This window comes from Nicotiana tomentosiformis, chromosome 10 (genome assembly GCF_000390325.3).
Source record: "Nicotiana tomentosiformis chromosome 10, ASM39032v3, whole genome shotgun sequence".
Taxonomy (NCBI): domain Eukaryota; kingdom Viridiplantae; phylum Streptophyta; class Magnoliopsida; order Solanales; family Solanaceae; genus Nicotiana; species Nicotiana tomentosiformis.
The window spans coordinates 27,536,604-27,550,207 of NC_090821.1; the positions used below are offsets into that span (position 1 = coordinate 27,536,604).

At 43.2% G+C, this 13,604-nt stretch overlaps 1 long non-coding RNA gene across 1 annotated transcript; it reads left to right on the forward strand.

The window, feature by feature from the left end:
* The first annotated feature begins 1,568 nt into the window (after positions 1-1,568).
* LOC138900529 (uncharacterized) lies at positions 1,569-2,632 on the forward strand. The gene is made up of 3 exons (XR_011411598.1): positions 1,569-1,711; positions 1,832-2,033; positions 2,491-2,632. It is a non-coding gene; the product is annotated as an uncharacterized lncRNA (long non-coding RNA).
* Positions 2,633-13,604: the final 10,972 nt, after the last annotated feature.

Consider the following 13,604-nt stretch of genomic DNA (forward strand, 5'->3'; position numbering starts at 1 on the left):
ATCGCTCCATTCCGAAGTCCATAGCTCAATATGTGATAAAAATGACCAACCCTCAAACTTATAACATTCTGCCCAGAGATTCCGCATTTGCGGATAGATCGTCGCATCTGCGACCACCGCTTCTTCGGTAAAAACTTTGCTTCTGCAAAAATAGCCTTGCCCAGCAACCCCTGCACCTACAGATATCAAATTCCGCGTCTGCGAATATTTTCGCACCTGCGCTTCCAATCTCGCATCTGCGCGCACGCAGTTGCGCTACAAAAATCCGCTTCTGTAGTCTTCCTCACCCAGCATCTTCTCGCTTCTGCGACCATCGCACCTGTGCAATACCAGTTGCAGGTGCGATCACACTAGAACCAGCAGCCTTCAGCAATGCACTATACAACGAAAGTGATCCGAACCTCGTCCGAAACTCATCCGAATCACTCGGGACCTCGTCCGAATATATCAACAAGTCCCATAACACAACACAAACCTACTAGGGGCCTCAAAACACACATAACAACATCAAAACGATGAATCATACCTCAACCCGAAATCAATGAACTTTAAAACTTTAAAATTTTACAACTGATGCCAAAACCTATCAAATCACTTCCGATTGAACTCAAATTTTGCACACAAGTCAGATTCGACATTATGGACCTGTTCCAACTTTCAAAATCGGAATCTGACCCCGATATCAAAAAGTCTACTCCCGGTAAAACTTTCCAAAATTTTAACTTTCGCCATTTCGAGCCAAATTCAACCACGGACCTCCAAATCACAATTCAGACGCGCTCTTAAGTCCAAAATCACCCTACGGACCTACCGGAACTATCAAAATTTCAATCTGAGGTCAAATGTTAAAAAGTCAAACTTGGTCAACTCTTTCAAATTTAAAGCTCCCTAGTTGAGAATCATTCTTCCAAATCAGTTCTGAATAACCTGAAAACCAAAACCGACGATTCACAAAAATCAAAATACATCATACGGAGCTACTCACGCCCGTAAACCTTCGAGTAAAGTGCAAATTCTCAAAACGACCGATTGAGTCGTTACAATCTGATAAAGTACATTGCACCTAGTCTTTCTTATTGGTTTTAGTAGATACTAAGGGTAGCCAAGAACTTCACACCTATTGCAATATTATTCTTGAGTTTATCTTTATAAAACAAATGGATTGGGTTTAAAAAAGAGGATTTAAACAAAGTTTCTGATTGTCGCCCAATAAGAAATTACAACAAATTCTTACTTTCCTCAACTGGAAAGAAATAGCTATCTTTATATTCCAGCATCTAGGATTCTTTTGTGTTCAAGTTGGAACCAAATATATTAAAATTTGAAACATTCATTTATGTTAAACTTGTAACAATAGAGTTTTCATTTGTAGCATAGTAATTAATTACTAATATATATACATGGTTACCATTTCTGAATTTTAGCAAGTATTTTGAACTGACTTTTACTTTTTAAAAAATCAGATGATTCAACTAGAATCAGAAAAGGTCGTGGAAGAACAATGGGTAAAGGTCTTGAGAAAATGAAGAAGTCTATAGGAAGAAAAATGGTTATAAACATTCCAGTTGGTAAAGGAAGGCCAGTTGAGGCAATTCCATCAGCAAAGATATCAAATGAATTAGGAATTATTGCTCGCAACTTTCTTTCGCTTCCAAACAAGTGGAAGGAACTCACAAGAGAGGATAAGGATGCATCATTAATTAGATGCCATGTAAGGATTCTATATTTTGGTAAATTTTATTACATTGTAAATATGTTAGTTTTTAATCTTTTACGAGCAAAGGAAATTTTAATTGTTTTATGAGTGTCTCCAAAACTTCTCATTTTGCAGGAGACGTTTGAAATTAACTTGGACGAGCATTACACCAATGATAGCTATGAGGATATTCTGAAAAATAGAAGCCGACAATGGCGCTACAAATTAAAAAAGCTATTTGAAAGTGCAAGCTCCGAGGAAGAGGCTCGTAAAATTGAAGTTGACCCCGGAAAATTGGAATAGGCTCTGTGACATGTGGGCGAATCCAGAACATAAGGTAATTTCTATTCATATTTATCTCATTGTAATTTTTTCTGGCAAACAACATTCACAATTTATCAAAGAAAAAGGTAATTTAAGTAATTAAGTATACGAACAAACAAAATGTACAAAAGATATTTTCAGTAACATGTTTTTCTCTACTTTGTAGCTGCAACATTTATTCATGGATGATATGGCTTACATTGATATGAGTAGACCCTTCAAAAATCTGCATTTACAGAAGATACAAATAAGAGTGAGAAAATAAACTGGAAATAAAAAAAGAGAAAAAAGGATCCTTTAAATGTCTCTGTAAAATGCAACCTTTGAGAAGAGCTTGATGTGGTTCTTTAGTTTCTGTCCACTCTTTTATGCTAACATCTGAGAACTTATGGTGCGAAATAATAATAAGCTTTAGCATCATATTTGTGTCATTATAATTTTATTTACTTATATTTATATATTCTTTGCAGAGACGATGCGAGATAAACAAAGTCAATCGAACAAAGCTGAAATCTAATCATTTCATGGGGTCAAGAGCTTTTGTAGCTGCTCGTGCTGAAATAGTAAGTTATACTATTTTTACTTTTTATCACTTTTCTAATCCCTTTGCTTGGTAGGCGAAGAGTGAAATCTCAAGGGACATTTTTAATTTTCAAAATGGTGAAAAAAAGAAAAGAAGGCCAATGAGTTTGATATACTTCTAATTCTACTTGCACATACTTTTAAGTATTGTCATTTTTCATTCATAATTCAAATCATAACTTCAATTCTTTGTCTTCTTAAAAGAGAAAGAAAAGGACACTATTTATATTATGTTTAATATAAAAGTTAGTATTGTTATTTGTCTCCTTTCTATCATTTTTCCTACTGATATTTTGTCACTTGTTCTTCAAATATATACGTGTTAATAGATGAATTGATGAGTGTTAGTCACTGGTGTTTAATTAAATTTTAGTACCTCAGGGAGATTTAAATTTGTATAGCCTTAATAAAATATCATGGAGGGTATATCTTCAAGTTTTCCCTGCTTGTGAAAGTGTAACGACCCGCCCGGTCGTTTCGAGAGTTATAGCCCCGCTTTCCCCATTTCTGCTTTCTTTTGTGCTTTTCAGCTATATTATGATATATCTGGTTAGTTGGTTCGGGTCCGAAGTGGTTTCGAAGTGAATTGGGACATTTAGTCTCTAAAGTAGAAGCTTAGGTTGAAAAAGTCAATCGGACGTTGACTTATGTGTAAACGACCTCGGATTTAAATTTTGATGGTTCCGTTAGCTCGGTTAGGTAATTTAGGACTTGGGAGCACATTCGGAATGAGATTTAGAGGCCCGTGGTAGAATTAGGCTTGGATTGGCGAAAGTTAGAATTTTGGCAATTTTAGTCGGTAGTGAAAATTTTAATATCGGGGTCGGAATGGAATTCTGAAAGTTGAAATAGGTTCATGGTATTATTTTTGACTTGTATGTAAAATTTGAGGTCATTCGGATGTGGTTTAGCGGGTTTCGGCATCGTTGGTGGAATTCAGAAGTCCTTAGGCTTAAAACCGAGTGTAAATTGGTGTTTTGATGTTGTTTTGAGTGATTTGATGATTTGTCTAAGTTCGTATGATGTTGTGGGATATGTTGTTATGTTTGGTTGAGGTCCCCAGAGTCTCGGGTAGTTAACGGACCAATTATGGCCTTTGAGAGATAGCTGATCTGCTGGTTTTTTTGCTGTTGCTGGTTTCCTCTTACGCGCTCGCAAGGTAGGTTTCGCGTTCGTGAAGAGTATCTGGATATTGAGGAAGAATTTTTATTCGCGTTCGCGAAGTAAGGGACGCGTTCACGAAGGTTTAGGAGTAGAGTGCATCGCGGACGCGAGATGAGTAACGCATTCGCGAAGAAGAGAAGAGGCAGCTGGGGACCCCATTCATTTGGTCTATGCATTTGCGAGGATGAGGTTGCGTTCACGAAGATAAGGTTCAGTAAAGGCTCGCGTTCACGAGTGGTAGATCGCGTTCGCGTAGAAGGGATTTATGGGCAGAGGCAGTTTTGCTTCGCGAACGCGAGTGTACTTCCGCGTTCGCGAAGAAGGAAAACTGGGCAACAGTGTTAAATTTCAAAATCAAGGGTTTGAACCCATTTTTCATATTTTGAGCTAGAGACCACGGATTTAGGCGATTTTTGAAGGGAGTTTCTGGGAGTTGGTTGGGATAAGTGTTTCTCACTTGATTTTGGTTAAATTACATGATTATATCTTGATTTTTATCATCCAAAATGTGATTTGGGGTGAAATATTGGGGGAAAAGTGGAAGAGTTCTTGAGATGGGATTTTGAGGTTTTGAAAGGGATTTTGTTGTCGAATTTGAGTAAATTTGGTATGACTAGACTCGTGAGTGAATAGAATTTTGAGTTTTGTGACTTTTGTCAGATATCGAGGCATGGGCCCGGGGGCCGGGTTTGAGCCAATTTCGGGTTTTGAGTCTAATTTGGTAGTTTTTCTTATGGAATTTATTCCTTTAGCATATATTAATGGTATTGTACTGCTTGTGGCTAGATTCGGGACGCTCGGAAGTCGATTCGAGAGGCAAGGGCATTGCGGAGTAAAGATTTGCTCGGATTGAGGTAAGTAACAGTTGTAAATCTAGTCCTGAGGTTATGAACCCCGGATTTTTGTGACATGTGACTATTTGGAGGTGACGCACAAGCTAGCTGACGGGCGTGTGGGCGTGCACCATTGGGGATTGTGACTTGGTCTGTCCCGTAGCAACTGTAAAGTTGAATATACTGTCGTAGCCATATGATTTTTATGTGTTTTTAGAAAGATTTACATAAATCATGCTATATGCCATGTCTAGGCCTTATGCCAGTATTGTTTGGATCCTTGGAGGTCTTTTCTTGCTGTCCTCTCACTAGTTTTGGTTGATAATCTGTACTCAGTCATGTTCATGCATTTTTGCATCATAGCTCACTCTCTGTTACTTTATTTGATGCATCATATCAATGTTGTTTGGGCTGATTACTTGTTTTTTCGAGAGCCCGAGAGACTGGAGAGGTTATGACTGAGTGAGGCCGAGGGCCTGATTTGTGCGGACATTTATGGGATCGGGCTGCACGCTGTAGCATGTTTCATTGATTCTGCCATAATGGACATTAATATAGCGCTTGGGATAAAGGAGCCCCTCCGGAGTCTGTACACACCCCTAGTGAGCGCAGGTACTTACTGAGTGCGAGTGCCGAGTGCTGAGTGATTAGGAGGCATGAGAGATTGGGAGGCATGAGTGATTGTGAGGTTGGAGTGATTGAGAGGACTGAGTGATGTTTTGCCCGAGGGGCGGTATATGATTTCATCATGTATGCTCATAGCTGCTTTGAGTCCTTGTTTGAGAACTGTTGAAAGATATTTTTTATTGGTTTTCACCTGAACTGGATTTAAACAAGCTGATTTGACTTAAACACTGGTTTTTAAAGCATGTTGTACTTTACGAAAATTCTTGTGATATGAACTACACTTGCATCTAGCTCGTCACTACTTCTCAGCCTTTATTTACTGCTGTTACTTACTGGGTTGGTGTACTCACGTTACTCCCTGCACCTTGTGTGCAGATCCAGTCATTTTTGGCCACGGTAGCGGTTGTTGATATATTCAGTAGCGGATCATCGGAGATAGCAAGGTAGCTGCTTCACGATCGCAACCCTGTTTTTCTTCTTCTTTATCTTTCCCTTAGTTGTATTTTGGATTTTTCCCAGACTATGCTAGTCTTGATGTTATCAGACAGTTTGTAGTAGTTGCTCATGACTTAGTGACCCACTGATGACGGGCTATCTTTTCCGCATTCTATTTTTTTTTTTGGTTTAACTCTTTAATGAAAATTCTAGTAAAGTAAAGCTTTGACTTATCTTTTAAATGAAATATCGACGTGTTTTGGAAATGTGTCGGCTTGCCTAGTACCACGATAGGCGCCATCACGACAAGATTTAGTTTTGGGTCTTGATAAGTTAGTATCAGAGCCTAGGTTATATAGGTCTCACGAGTCATGAGCGGGTTTAGTAGAGTCTTGCGGATCGGTACAGAGACGTCTGTACTTATCTTCGAGAGGCTACAGAACCCTTAGGAAATTCCATATTCTTGAATTCTTGTTGTGCGAATCTGTTGATTCTAGTAACTAAATATCTGTTGTTTTATTCTCTCACAGATGGTGAGGACTCGTACTACCGGTTGGGAGGGCCAGCCACCAGTACCACCAGCCAGGACCGCGAGAGGCCGAGGCTGCGGTAGAGGCTGTGGTAGGGGTAGAGGTGCAGCTCGCACAGCAAGTGGGGCAGTACCTGCAGATCCACCAGTTGGCCCAGATTAGGACTAGATTCCGGTGGTTGATGCATCAGCTCAGGCACCACCTGTGCCTATTATGATTCCAGGCCTTCAGGAGGCCATAACTCAGATTCTGACCGCGTGCACCAGCCTTGCTCAAGCGGTCCCTATTTCGGCCGCAACAGCCACTTCTCAGGCCGGGGGAGGTGCTCAGACTCCCGTCGCCCGCACACCAGAGCAGGTGGTACAGGGATTCCAGACACCGGGGGCACTACCAGCCTAATCGGTTGCAGCTTCTCAGAACTTTGTGGTTCCTTCTATGCCTGAGGATGAGCAGCATAGATTGGAGAGATTTGGGAGTCTCTAGCCTCCATCTTTCAATGGTGCAGAGGGTGAGGATGCATAAGGTTTCTTGGAGAGGTGTTAGAGGATACTCCGTACAGTAGGTATTCTAGAGATTAGTGGGGTCTCGTTCACTATCTTTTAGTTCTATGGGGCTGCATTCAGTTGGTGGAAGGCTTACAAGAGGCGTAGGCCGGTCGGCTCAGCACCCCTCACTTGGCAGCAGTTCTCCGTTATCTTTCTGGAGAAGTTTGTGCCTCAGTCCCGCAGAGAGGAGCTGCGCAGACAGTTTGAGCAGCTTTGTCAGGGTGATATATCTGTGACACAGTATGAGATGTGATCTTGGAGTTAGCCCATCATGCTATCTGGTTGGTTCCCACAGACAGAGAGAGGATCAGGAAGTTTATAGATGGCCTCACTTTGCAGCTTCGATTGCTTATGAAAACAGAGAGAGTGTCTGGTGCTACTTTTGATGAGGTTGTCGACATTGCTCGGTAGATTGAGATAGTTCGCGGTCAGGAGAGGGTTGAGAGGGAGGCCAAGAGGCCTCGTGGACAGGGTGGATTCAGTGGTGCTCCTCATGGGGATCAGTTCCAGCACGGCAGAGGTCATCCATTCAGGCATGCTCAGTCAGCCCACCCAGTTCACCGTGGTGCATCATTGAGCCATAGTTCTCACAGTTCTCATCAGGGCCACTCATCACTCAGTGCCCTCCCAGCCCAGAGTTCGTCCCGTGCTCCATCAGTTCAGGGCTCCTCCATGCTAGAATCTTCTACCAGTTATCATGGTGCTAGGGGTTCCCTTCAGTCCCCATCACCCGCACCAGGGAGTTGTTTTGAGTGTGGGGAGTTTGGGCATATGTGGAGGCAGTGTCCTCATCGTCATGGGGGTCCATCTCAACAAAGGAGTCAGCCTTCAACTTCAGCACCAGTTACTTTACCACCCGCCCAGTCCGCTAGGGGTGGAGGTCAGTCAGCTAGGGGTCGCCCGAGAGGGGGAGGCAGATCAGGGGGTGGCCAAGCCCATTGTTATGCTCTTCCTACCAGACCAGATGCTATTACTTCGGATGCTGTGATTACAGGTATTGTCTCAGTTTGTCACAGAGATGCCTCCTATTATTTGACCCTGGTTCCACTTATTCATATGTTTACTCGTACTTTGCTCATTTTTTGGATATGCCCCGTGAGTCTTTAGTTTCATCTGTTCATGTATCTACTCTTGTGGGTGATGCTATTATTGTGGACCACGTATATCGGTTATGTGTGGTGACTATTAGGGGCCTGAAGGCCAGAGTAGATCTCTTGTTGCTTAGTATGGTCGATTTTGATGTGATATTGGGTATGGACTGGTTGTCTCCATGTCATGCTGTTCTAGATTGTCACGCTAAGACCGTGATGTTGGTGATGCCGGGGTTGCCGAGGGTTGAGTGTAGCGGTTCTATAGACTATGTTCCCAGTAGAGTGATTTCATACTTGAAGGCTCAGCGGATGATTGAGAAGGGTTGTATATCCTATCTGGCTTTTGTGAGGGATGTTAGTGCAGAGACTCCTACCATTGATTCTGTTTCGGTGGTACATGATTTTCCGGATGTGTTCCCTGCAGACATGCCGGGCATGTCGCCTAACAGGGATATTGACTTTGGTATTGATTTGATGCCGGGCACTCAGTCCATTTCTATTCCACCGTATCATATGGCACCGGCGGAGTTGAAGGGACAACTTCAAGAACTCCTTGATAATGGGTTTATTCAGCCCAGCGTGTCACCTTGGGGTGCAACAGTTCTATTTGTAAATAAAAAGGATGGTTCCAGGAGGATGTGCATTGATTACAGGCAATTGAACAAGGTCACGGTCAAGAACAAGTATCCTTTGCCTCGTATTGATGATTTGTTTGACCAGCTTGAGGGAGCGAGGGTGTTCTCCAAGATTGATTTGAGGTCCGGGTATCACCAGCAAAAGATTCGGGATTCGGATATTCTTAAGACAGCTTTCAGGACCCGTTATGGCCATTATGAGTTCTTAGTGATATCTTTTGGGCTGACCAATTCCCCAGCAGCGTTCATGTATTTGATGAACAGTGTATTCCCGCCCTTTTTGGACTCATTCGTTACTGTATTCATTGATGACATCCTGGTGTACTCTCGTAGCCAAGAGGAGCATGCTCAGTATCTGAGGATTGTATTACAGAGATTGAGCGAAGAGAAGCTTTAAGCAAAGTTCTCCAAGTGTGAGTTTTGGCTCGGTTCAGTAGCATTCTTGGGGCATATGGTGTCCAGTGAGGGTATTCAGGTGGATCCAAAGAAGATAGAGGCGGTGCAGAGTTGGCCTAGACCATCCTCAGCCACGAAGATTAGGAGCTTTATTTGTTTGGCGGGCTATTACCGTCACTTTATAGAGGTATTTTCATCTATTACATCGCCTTTGACCAAATTAACCCAAAAGGGTGCTCCTTTTAGGTGGTCGTACGAGTGTGAGGAGAGCTTTTAGAAGCTCAAGACTGCTTTGACCACAACTCCAGTGTTAGTTATGCCATCAGCTTCAGGTCCTTACACCGTGTATTGTGATGCCTCGAGGGTAGGTATTGGATATGTTCTGATGCAGGAGGGTAGGGTGATTGCCTATGCCTCGCGCTAATTGAAGACCCATGAGAAGAACTATCGTGTCCATGATCTTGAGTTAGCAGCCATTGTTCACGCCTTGAAGATTTGGCATCATTATTTTATGGGGTTCATTGTGAGATCTATACTGATCACCGGCGTTTTCAGCATCTGTTTAAGCAGAAGGATCTTAATTTGCGTCAGCGGAGATGGTTAGAGCTTCTCAAGGACTATGATATCACTATTGTTTACCATCCAGGGAAGGCCAATGTGGTGGCCGATACCTTGAGTCACCGGGTAGAGAGTTTGGGGAGTTTAACGTATCTCCCAACAGCAGAGAGACCCTTGGCATTGGATGTTTAGGCCCTTGCGGGCCAGCTTGTCAGATTGGATATTTCGGAGCCGAGTCGGGTATTGGCTTGTGTGGTCTCCAGGTCTTCTCTTTATGACCGTGTTAGGGAGCGTCAGTATTATGACCCCTACCCGCTCGTTCTTCAGGATAGGGTTCAGCAAGGTGATGCCATAGATGTGACTATTGGTGATGATGGCGTGTTGAGGATGTAGGGCCGGATATGTATGCCCAACGTGGATGGGCTTCGGGATTTGATTCTTGAGGAGGCCCACAGCTCGCGATACTCAATCCATCTAGGTGCCGCAAAGATGTACCAGGATTTGAGACATCACTATTAGTGGAGGCAGATGAAGAAGGATATAGTTGGGTTTGTGGCTCGGTGTCTCAACTATCAGCAAGTTAAGTATGAACATCAGAGACCAGGCAGGTTGCTTCAGAGAATAGAGATCCCGGAGAGGAAGTGGGAGCAGATCACCATGGACTTCGTAGTTGGGCTCCTACGGACTTCGAGGAAGTTCAATGCTATTTGGGTTATTGTGGATCGGCTGACCAAGTCCGCGCACTTCATTCCAGTTGGTACTACTTACACTTCTGAGCGGTTGGCTGAGATTTATATCTAAGAGATTGTTCGCCTGCATGGTGTCCCAGTTTCTATCATTTCAGATAGGGGTACTCAGTTTACATCATAGTTTTGGAGGGCCGTGCAACGAGAGTTGGGTACTCAAGTTGAGTTGAGCACAACTTTTCACCCTCAGACGGACGGGCAGTCCGAGCGCACCATTCTGATATTGGAGGACATGTTGCGCGCTTGTGTCATTAACTTTGGGGGTTCATGGGACCAATTTTTGCCGCTCGCGGAGTTTGCATATAACAACAGTTATCAGTCGAGTATTCAGATGGCTCCGTACAATGCTTTATATAGGAGGAGGTATAGATCTCCGGTAGGATGGTTTGAGCTAGGTGAGGCTAGGCTCTTGGGTATAGACTTGGTCCAGGATGCATTCGATAAGGTGAAATTGATTCAGGAGCGGCTTCGCACGGCGCAGTCTAGGCAGAAGAGCTATGCGGACAGAAAGGTCCGTGATGTGTCTTTCTTGGTTGGGAGTCTTGCTGAAGGTATCATTCATGAAGGGTGTTATGAGGTTTGGGAAGAGGGCCAAGTTGTGCCCCCGATTCATCTGGCCTTTTGAGGTGCTTCAAAAGATAGGGGAGGTAGCTTATAAGCTTGCCTTGCCACCTAGCTTGTCGAGTGTGCATCCGGTATTTCATGTTTCCATGCTCCGGAAGTATATTGGCGATCCGTCCCATGTTTTGGATTTCAGCACGGTTCAGTTGGAGGGTGATATGACTTATGATGTGGAGCTGGTGGCCATTTTGGATCGGCAGATTCGAAAGTTGAGGTCAAAGGATATAGCTTCAGTGGAAGTGCAATGGAGAGGTCAGCCTGTGGAGGAGGCCACCTGGGAGACCGAGCGGGAGATGCGAAGCAGATATCCACACCTATTTGAGACTCCAGGTATGTTTCTAGACCCGTTCGAGGATGAACGGTTATTTAAGAGGGGGGATGTAACGATACGGCATGTCATTTCGAGAGTTATAGCCCTGTTTTCCCCATTTCTTCTTCCTTTTGTGCTTTTCAGCTATATTATGATATATCGGGCTAGTTGGTTCGGGCCCGGAGTAGTTTCGGAGTGAAATGGGATATTTAGTCTCTAAAGTAGAAGCTTAAGTTGGAAAAGTCAACCGGACATTGACTTATATGTAAACGACCTCGGATTTAAATTTTGATGGTTCTGTTAGTTCCGTTAGGTGATTTCGGACTTGGGAACGCATTCGTAATGAGATTTGGAGGCACGTGGTAGAATTAGGCTTGAATTGGCGAAAGTTAGAATTTTTGTAATTTTGGTCGGTAGTGGAAATTTCGATATCGGGGTTGGAATGGAATTTCGGAATTTGGAATTGATTCGTGGTGTTATTTTTAACTTGTGTGTAAAATTTGAGGTCATTGATACGTGGTTTAGCGGGTTTCGGCATAGTTGGTGGAATTCGGAAGTTTAGAAGTCCTTAGGCTTGAATCCGAGCGTAATTGGTATTTTGATGTTATGAGTGATTTGATGATTTGTCTAAGTTTGTATGATATTGTGGGATATGTTGATATGTTTGGTTGAGGTCCCGAGGGTCTCGGGTGAGTTTCGGGTGGTTAACGGACCAATTATGGCCTTTGAGAGATAGCTGATCTGTTGTTGTTTTTGCTGTTGCTGGTTTCCTCTTACGCGTTCGCGAGGTAGGTCTCGCATTCACAAAGAGTATCTAGAGATTGAGGAAAAATTGTTCTTCGCATTCGTGAAGTAAGGGACGCGTTCGCGAAGGTTTAGGAGTAGAGTGCATCGCGGATGCGAGATGCATAACGCGTTCGCGAAGAAGAGAAGAGGCAGCTGGGGACCCCATTCATTTGGTCTACGCGTTCGCGAGGATGTGGTCGCGTTTGCGAAGAGAAGGTTCAGTAAAAGTTCACGTTCGTGAGTGGTAGATCGCGTTCGCGTAGAAGGAATTTCTGGGCAGAGGCAGTTGTGCTTCGCGAACGCGAGGGTACTTCTGCGTTCGCGAAGAAGGAAAACTGGGCAGTAGTGTTAAATTTCAAAATCGAGGGTTTGAACCTATTTTTCATATTTTGAGCTAGAGACCACAGATTTAGGCGATATTTGAAGGGATTTTCAGGAATTTGATTGGGGTAAGTGTTTCTCACTTGATTTTGGTTAAATTCCATGATTATATCTTGATTTTTATCATCCAAATTGTGATTTGGGGTGAAAAATTGGGGGAAAAGTGGAAGAGTTCTTGTTGTCAGATTTTAGTAAATTTGGTATAACTAGACTCGTGAGTGAATGAGCTTTCGAGTTTTGTGACTTTTGTTGGATATCGAGGCATGGGCCCGGGGGCCAGGATTGAGCCAATTTCGGGTTTTGAGTCCAATTTCATAGTTTTTCTTGTGGAATTTATTCCTTTAGCATATATTAATGGTATTGTACTGCTTGTGGCTAGAGTTGGGATGCTCGGAGGCCGATTCGAGAGGCAAGGGCATTGCAGAGTAGAGATTTGCTCGGATTGAGGTAAGTAACGGTTGTAAATCTAGTTCTGAGGGTATGATACCACGGATTTTTGTGTCATGTGACTATTTGGAGGTGACACACATGCTAGGTGACGGGTGTGTGGGCGTGCACCGTTGGGGATTGTGACTTAGTCCGTCCCGTAGCAACTGTAATGTTGAATATACTGTCGTAGCCATATGCTTTTTATGTGTTTTTAGAAAGATTTACAGTAAATCATGCTAGATGCCATGTCTAGGCCTTATGCCAGTATTGTTTGGACCCTTGGAGATCTTTTCTTGCTGTCCTCTCACTGTTTTTGGTTGATAATCTGTACTCAGTCATGTTCATGCATTTTTACATCATAGCTCAGTCTCTATTACTTTATTTTATGCATCATATCAATGTTGTTTGGGCTGATTACTTGTTTTTTCGAGAGCCCGAGAGACTGGAGAGGTTATGACTGAGTGAGGCCGAAGGCCTGATTTGTGAGGACATTTATGGGATCGGGCTATACGCCGTAGCATATTTCATTGATTCTGCCATGATGGGCATTGATATAGCGCTTGGGTTGAAGGAACCCCTCCGAAGTCTGTACATACCCTCAGTGAGCGCATGCACCTACTGAGTGCGAGTGCCGAGTGCTGAGTGATTGGGAGGCATGAGCGATTGGAAGGCATGCGTGATTGTGAGGTTGGAGTAATTGGGAGGATTGAGTGATGTTTTGCCCGAGGGGCGGTATATGATTTCATCCTGTATGCTCATAGTTGCTTTGAGTTCTTGTTTGAGAACTATTGAAAGATATTTTTTATTGGTTTTCACCTGAACTGGATTTAAACAAGCTGATTTGACTTAAACACTGGTTTTTAAAGCATGCTGTACTTTATGGAAATTCTTGTGATATGAACTATACTTGCATCT